This window comes from Arachis hypogaea, chromosome 9 (genome assembly GCF_003086295.3).
Source record: "Arachis hypogaea cultivar Tifrunner chromosome 9, arahy.Tifrunner.gnm2.J5K5, whole genome shotgun sequence".
Lineage (NCBI taxonomy): Eukaryota > Viridiplantae > Streptophyta > Magnoliopsida > Fabales > Fabaceae > Arachis > Arachis hypogaea.
The window spans coordinates 15,838,630-15,845,762 of NC_092044.1; the positions used below are offsets into that span (position 1 = coordinate 15,838,630).

The 7,133-nt window shown below is 32.7% G+C and overlaps 1 long non-coding RNA gene across 1 annotated transcript; it reads right to left on the reverse strand.

Moving 5' to 3' along the window:
• Window positions 1-629: 629 nt before the first annotated feature.
• Window positions 630-1,569, reverse strand: LOC112708936 (uncharacterized). The gene is made up of 2 exons (XR_011865097.1): window positions 1,230-1,569; window positions 630-1,020 (listed from the first exon to the last, which is right to left on the reverse strand). It is a non-coding gene; the product is annotated as an uncharacterized lncRNA (long non-coding RNA).
• Between the last annotated feature and the right edge of the window lie 5,564 nt (window positions 1,570-7,133).

The following is a 7,133-nucleotide window of genomic DNA, read 5'->3' on the forward strand; positions in this document are numbered from 1 at the left end:
AGCAGCCTCTAGTATCACAATAACCATTTTATCGTCACAGGATGGTAGTGAATGATACTAATTGGCTAGCAAGGTTGACCTTTGAAAGGAGTAATTATGGCATTAGATGAATTCCAGAACAAGGGAGTTATGGTGTTAGCTTTGAATAGTTTCAAAGTTTGGTGTTTCGGTTAGTTGTTGTTCTTTGATTTTGAGAGAAAAAGATCTCAATAGTGAGAATGATATGATTTTGGTGACTAGTGAAAGTAAATCAAATTGAATCAAAGTTAGATGGAAGAGAAAAATATGGTGAAAGTAAAATTGTTACAGCTCAATACCACTTGAATTATTGATTTCTAATATCTTGCAGTTCTTTTTCTTACTATTTTTCTTTGTTTTTTCTCAATAATTACTTGTCATATGCTCTGATAATATGATATTTTGTTGTATAGAAATAGCATGTCTATTGAAAAGTCTTTGCGAATATAATACGAAAGTTGAAGATGAAGAGAAAGGAAAAGGGAAAGGGAAAGGGAAAGGAAGAAGATATAGTTTTATTTTGGTTGGATTTGGGTTAATTTGTATTTTCTTGGGTTAATGGTTGTGCAATACATGATGCTTTGGCTTATTCTTCCATACAGTGCGAAAAGAGAGAAAAAATTTCACTGTGGTAACTTTACATTAATTAATTCTATTAGTAACTTTTAAATTTGAGTCAAATCTAAATGTTGAATTCAAATCCATGACATGCGTATGCATTACAATGGTAGATCTATTGTAGTCATAACAGTCACCACAATATCAACCCCACCATAGAACGCACCTAAATAAAAACTATTTGAATTTGAATAAAGAGAAGCTTGCTATCTCTGCTCGTTTTCTTGTCTGTTCAGCCAATGTATTCATTTCTCCAAAAGTGTGCTTCTCCGCGAAGGATCTCGGTTCATCCGGCTGAATACCATGTTAGATTCTTTGCTTGGTAGCCCATATGCAGCCTCGCGAGCTTCTCTACCAAAACTTATTTTTGTTGGTGAATGTAGTCTGAAAATGTTCATCAATAAGTCATGTTAACTTGAAAAACCATTCTAACGAACGAATCTTTTAAATTATAATTAAAAAAACAACCATGATAAGTGTATATAAAAAATCAGTCACCAAATAAACTACTGATATGGAACAAAACAGGTATAACACTTGATTTGGTGGAATATGAATTATGAGTTTATATGAATTTGTGTTGAAATACTCACACGTTAGTCGACCACCAGATTCCATGCTCTTGCACTTAATGCGTAACGAACAGCGAACTTTAAAGGATCAAGAAATCCATAAGTTACAATATTAAACAACCATATTACTCTGGTCCATCCCCAACCTATGCTTCTGATTCTAGCAGTTTTCCAAGTGACAGTGGCAGATATAATAGATGCAATCTGTTGATTAGAGTATAGTGAAAATTAAATGAAATGTTGCCTTAGAAGTTTCAATTCTTTTGGAACTAGAAGGTTTGAATAAATAATCCAGGAAGGGTGAAAAAAAGAAGAGAAATGCTCCTTTTTATCTCTAACAGGTCCTCTTCAAAGTTTGGGTGTTTTTTTATAAGACTTCTTTCTCTTTTTATTTGCATTATCCTGAGATTCTTTTTAAAGATTGAGTTCTAAACATTTCAGCTTAAGCTAATAGGAAAAGACACATAAATTATTGGTAAAAATTTAAGTTCAGTCAAATTCACGTGAAATTGATAGTTGGAGCCATTAGATGAGAATTTAGTTAAATCAGTCAAATCATCTAACGACTCTTAATTATCAACTTCACTTAAAGTCAACTGCACCTAGGTTTTCACTTAAATTGTTATATGAATCCCGCTATGTAACCAACAAAGATTCTACTAACTCCTGCCAATTTTTGCTTATGGCTATAGTTAATAGAAGTGTCTTTGTGCATGTGTCTAATAAAAAGGAAAAAAAGTTTGGTAACAAAAAATTTTCAGCCATAATTAGTCAAAACTTTCTATAATTTACTTCATTTATATAACTTAACAATAGTTTTATTTTTTATTTCACTCTCCTATCAATCCACTTATCATATTCTTATCAGCCTCATTTATTAATGACATTAATTATAATATCAAATTTCTTATTATTAGACATTCTTGTAATTAATACTTAATATTTTTTTTATAATTTTATTTTTATATTTAAGAATACAATAAAAACTAATAATAATTATAAAGAATGGTAATGATAATTTGTATTAAATGAGTTAATTGTAATTGATTTTTTATTTTTCTTAAGTCATTTATTATCATTTAATGGAGATACAAAACCTGAAAGCTACCCTAATATGGTTTTGTTTCTGTTAATTCAATTATTTTCATTCAAAATTCACAACTTTAATACCATTGCAAGTACAATTAAAAATTTAGAATAGGCCAAGAAATTTTACAAGAAGTCATCTTTTTCATTGCAAATAATATGGCAATTGAATTCAACCTTAATACGGTATATATGGTAAAAGGTGCTGATGAAGAATTTGAAGAATAGACGGACTCACCCGACGACGTTGTTGTTAGTCAACTAATTTTTAAGAATATGAAAAATCACACTAGTTTTGAAGAGGTATGGTAATAAACCGATTTTTCTTTTGTATTTTTATGTGTATGTATAATGAATAAATGACCATTTGTACCCATGAGAGATGAAAACGCTGACATTTGTATCCATAAAAGCTCGAAACTAATCTTGTACCCATGATAGATGCTGTCCGTCTGACAAAAGTGCCCTGACTTGGATCTGAGCTTGGTTCGTGGGTTTCCGAACCTACGTGGCACTCCCACCCCCCAAAGCTCCCAGCAGCATCAGATAAGTTAAAATTTTCAACCAGCATCATGAATCAAAATAGCAAAATTTTTAAACAGCAACATGAATCGAAACAAACCTAAATCCACTATCCAACTCAGATTATCTAACAACCTAAGCAACTAACATGCATTTCTAACTAACCCAATTAAGCAAAATGAACTAAAAGCAATACAATGAAAGAAACAGAACTCAACAAATGAAAATGGGAACCTGAGAAGCAGAGAATGAACAGGTGAAGGAAATATGATGGCTGAATTGGCCGGGGCAGAAGCGGCGGCCTGGTAGTGGCACTGCTTCAATTGCAGCAGCGGAGAGTGAACGCAGCCATGAAACAGAGAAAAACGGAGGGGATGGAAGACACAAGGACTACACCTTGTTCTGGTCGTTCCATGGGAGAACGGAAAACGGGGCTAGAATCGCGACGGTGCTAGGCTGGTTCGCGATGGTGAGACGGGATGACAGAGAAGGAAGAAGAAAGGGAGAAAGGGGCTCATCGTCGGTGTCGTTGTGGCTCGTCGACGGCGCGGCGGTTCGGCCAGTGAGAGAGAGGGAGGAGAAGGTGGCCGGTTCGTTGGTGTGGCTGAGGAAGACAGAGAACACGCAAAGGGGAGAAAAAGGAAGAGGGTTGCGGTGGCTCGTAGAGGCCGACGGTGATGGTTGGCGGAGCTAGGGTTCGGACAGGGGAGTGGTGACGGGTTGGAACGCCGTAAGGACGCTACGGAGAAGGTTAGGTGTCGCGGCTATTTGGTGGCAAACGTGAGGAGACCCAGGAATGGAGAAGGTGGCCGCTGCTGCTCTGGGCTTTGGTGGAGAGGAGGAGCTGGCGCTGTGGTTTCTGGGCTCAGCGGAGGTGAGAAGAAGGGAAGAAGAAGAAGAGAAAGGGGCGCGGCGGTGTGGGTTGTCGCCGGAGGTTGTGGTGAAGGGAGGTGGCTGTGGCGGTGCTGAGGTGATGGTGATGGAGGTTATGTTGGCTGGGAGTAGACAGTGATAAATGGGGATGATGGTGAAGAAGATGAAGATGATGATGGTGAATGGTTGGCTCAAATATGGCTTTGGAGGGGGTGGAAGTGCCATGTAGGTTCGAAAACTCACGAACCAAGCTCAGATCCAAGTCAGGGCACTTTTGTCAGACGGACAGTATCTATCATGAGTACAAGATTAGTTTCGAGTTTTCATGGATACAAATGTCAGCGTTTTCATCTCTTATGGGTACAAATGATCATTTATTCTATGTATAATTATATTGTACTACTATGTTCATACACATAATATATATATATATATATATATATATATATATATGTAGGAAAAAAGGGTAGTTGAGTAGGGAGATATCAGAATAATGAATGCAGGTGCAAGAACAATAAAGTAAATATGAAGTTAGATGCGGTGGTAGTTCGCACACATATGCAGATGCAGAAATATAAATATGAAAACACAAAAATGAAGGACTGAATTAAAGTTTTATTGAATGATTGAAAAGAAAGAAGAATAGCTGGAGAGCTTACAAGGGTGTATATATATATATATATACAACTAATATCTAAAAATTAAATTTATGTTTATTAGATATTACATCTATACACATATCATTTTTTAGTTATTGCATAAGTAACTATAAAGTTAACACAAAAATATTTTTAAATTTTATCATAATTGAATTTAAAAAAATGTCAAATTCTTAAATTAATTTATTCAATTGATAAATTTACTCATAATATCTATAAATTGATACACATAACGTCCATAATTTCATATTAATAACAACCATAATTTATACTCATAATAGTCATAATTTCATACTTATGATGTCTATAATTAATAAATTTTTATAATTAATATTATCAAATTTTAAACTATACGTATTATTGTATTCTTCAAATTATCTCATATGTACACTAGTAGGTCATGATTTTAATTATTTTAATATTTTTTATTTAATATTTATATATATATGCTTATTTATTGATTTTAATATGACGAGTTAATAATTATTTTAAAAAAAAATTATTTTTAAATTTTTGTTTATATTTTATATTTTATTTTTTAATAGTCTATATGTAAAATATAAGTTATATAGTAGAAGTTGTTAAAAATTTTTAATTTAATTTTTATATTTTTGCAGATAATTATTGCATTTAATAGATAATAATGTGATCGAGAGATGTTAGGGATTTGATTTGAGAGAAACTAAAATTGATTTTGAAAAGAACATTAATGACTCCAAACATGCAGCAAAATAGTAGGTAATAAGAAGGATAAGTGATAAGGAGGTGTATGTCACTTGCTTATTAAGAGAATTGAAATTTTTATATGGCATTTCTATATTGTAAATATTTTTTGGCTATCTAGTATCACTCAATAAAAATATTTTTTTTTATTCCTGTGTCTAATAAAAATGTCTTTGTGGATGTGTCTCATTTCGAACTTTACTAGGTAAATAATGGCTTTTGTGAACAATGGACTCTAAAATTGGTCCAGTAAAATAAAAACACACTACACTCTCAAATTACCCACCTAAATCTTAATATTAGGATAACCGTCCACACACCTAATAAGTTGAACATTCAATATATCTATTATTCACATTGTTTAATATTTTCATTGTCTATCTATACTTTTTCATTTTTATTTCTTAAATATGTCTCCTTATACATGTTTCTTATAGTAAATGTGTCTTTAATATCAATTATTATTGACAATAAATTGGCGATATTATGTTGGTACTTATTCTTTTCTTTGTTGTATATATCACTATTAAGTGGAAAAAAACATGCAGCACCAACTGAGCAATAACGAATGCAACAAGAAGCAAAAGACCATGTCCTTGTGTGTAAGACCAACCCCTGGAGCGTGTCACAAAGATTAATGCTTGACTAATTGTACTGACTTGAAGATACACAGCTGAAAAAATAGTCCTGCAGCAGAACAATTTTGCTATAGTATCATTTTCTTGAGAGAAGGACAGAATAGTGGGAAAGCGGAAGGACGATCTCCTTGCCGGAAAGAAGCTTGTTTCATAAGCCAACACGAAGAAGACGACAGTCATTATAGCTTGGTAGCTACCAAGAACAATTCCGGTAGCGAAAATTTCTCTAAGCTTCCAACTGTCTGGGTTTGGAGAAGGCTTGACCCTGTCTTTGGATAGTGTCATGACGGTACCCACATAAGGATCCTCACATATTACGGAACAAGGAAGAAAATATTTTTCTTGTAATGATCTTAAAACTAAGGATGTTTTATCTAAAACTTTGTATAACAATATAAGTCATTTGATTAGATTAAGGATGTTTTATTCTTTCTTTTCCACTTATCCCTTATATTCGTAAATTATAGCACATTTACTAAGAATTTATAGGTTTAAGGTCAAATTTGTTTAATCACTAAAAATATTCTTTAAGTCATTTCTGCGTATTTCCTTAGCTATTTCAAGTTGATCACCTACGAATTAGGGGCGATCTAGATACATTAATTTTTCAATGAATCCAACAAATAAAAGCGACTGTTATTTTGAGAGAATTTCTTTGAATAAAAGCATGCACTAAGTAGAGCCCTGGAACTTTAGTAAAAGAATTGGTTTCCAATTGAAATATTTTGACAGTCAGGAAACTAGCAATACACTTAAAATGAAATGAATCAAATAGCACTTAAACATACCTGTAATCATTTTGACACTAACATCAAGATCAAGATCTCTTCTGATGGCGAGGAGGGTCGAAAAGCGGAAGAAGGCCGACAAATTCCCACGGCCCTCCTGGACTGTCTTTATTTCCGTCCGGTACATCCTAAATGGAGGGAGAAAAAAATCGTTGTTGCTAAAAAAGTTGTTAGAAGGTAACAGGTTCATGGAAAGGTGAAAAACCTGGCGAGCAACAGCCAAAGAGCGAAGTCCACGTTCTTCAAACTTGTCAATAATTGCATGAATTTTCTGTCTAATGTCTGCTTTGTTATGTGTAAGATTCAGAACCTACGTAATGAATGACGAGTTATGATCAAAACAAATGTTCTGCTCTATCTAATAGGCACCATGCTTCCCTACTGAAATACTAAGGAAAAAAAAAAGTTAAAATTTATTTTATTTAGTATTTAGGAATTATTAATTAATTTTTTTGTTAAAATTAATAAATATTAAATAAGATAAATTTTAATTATTTTTATTTTTTTGTTATTAAATATTTTTATTTTTTTAAATTAAAATTTTTACTATTTTTTAGTTATAATTACTAATAAATTGTAGACTAAAATATAAAATAATTGTAAAATTTCAACTATATTACCTCTACAAAATAATCA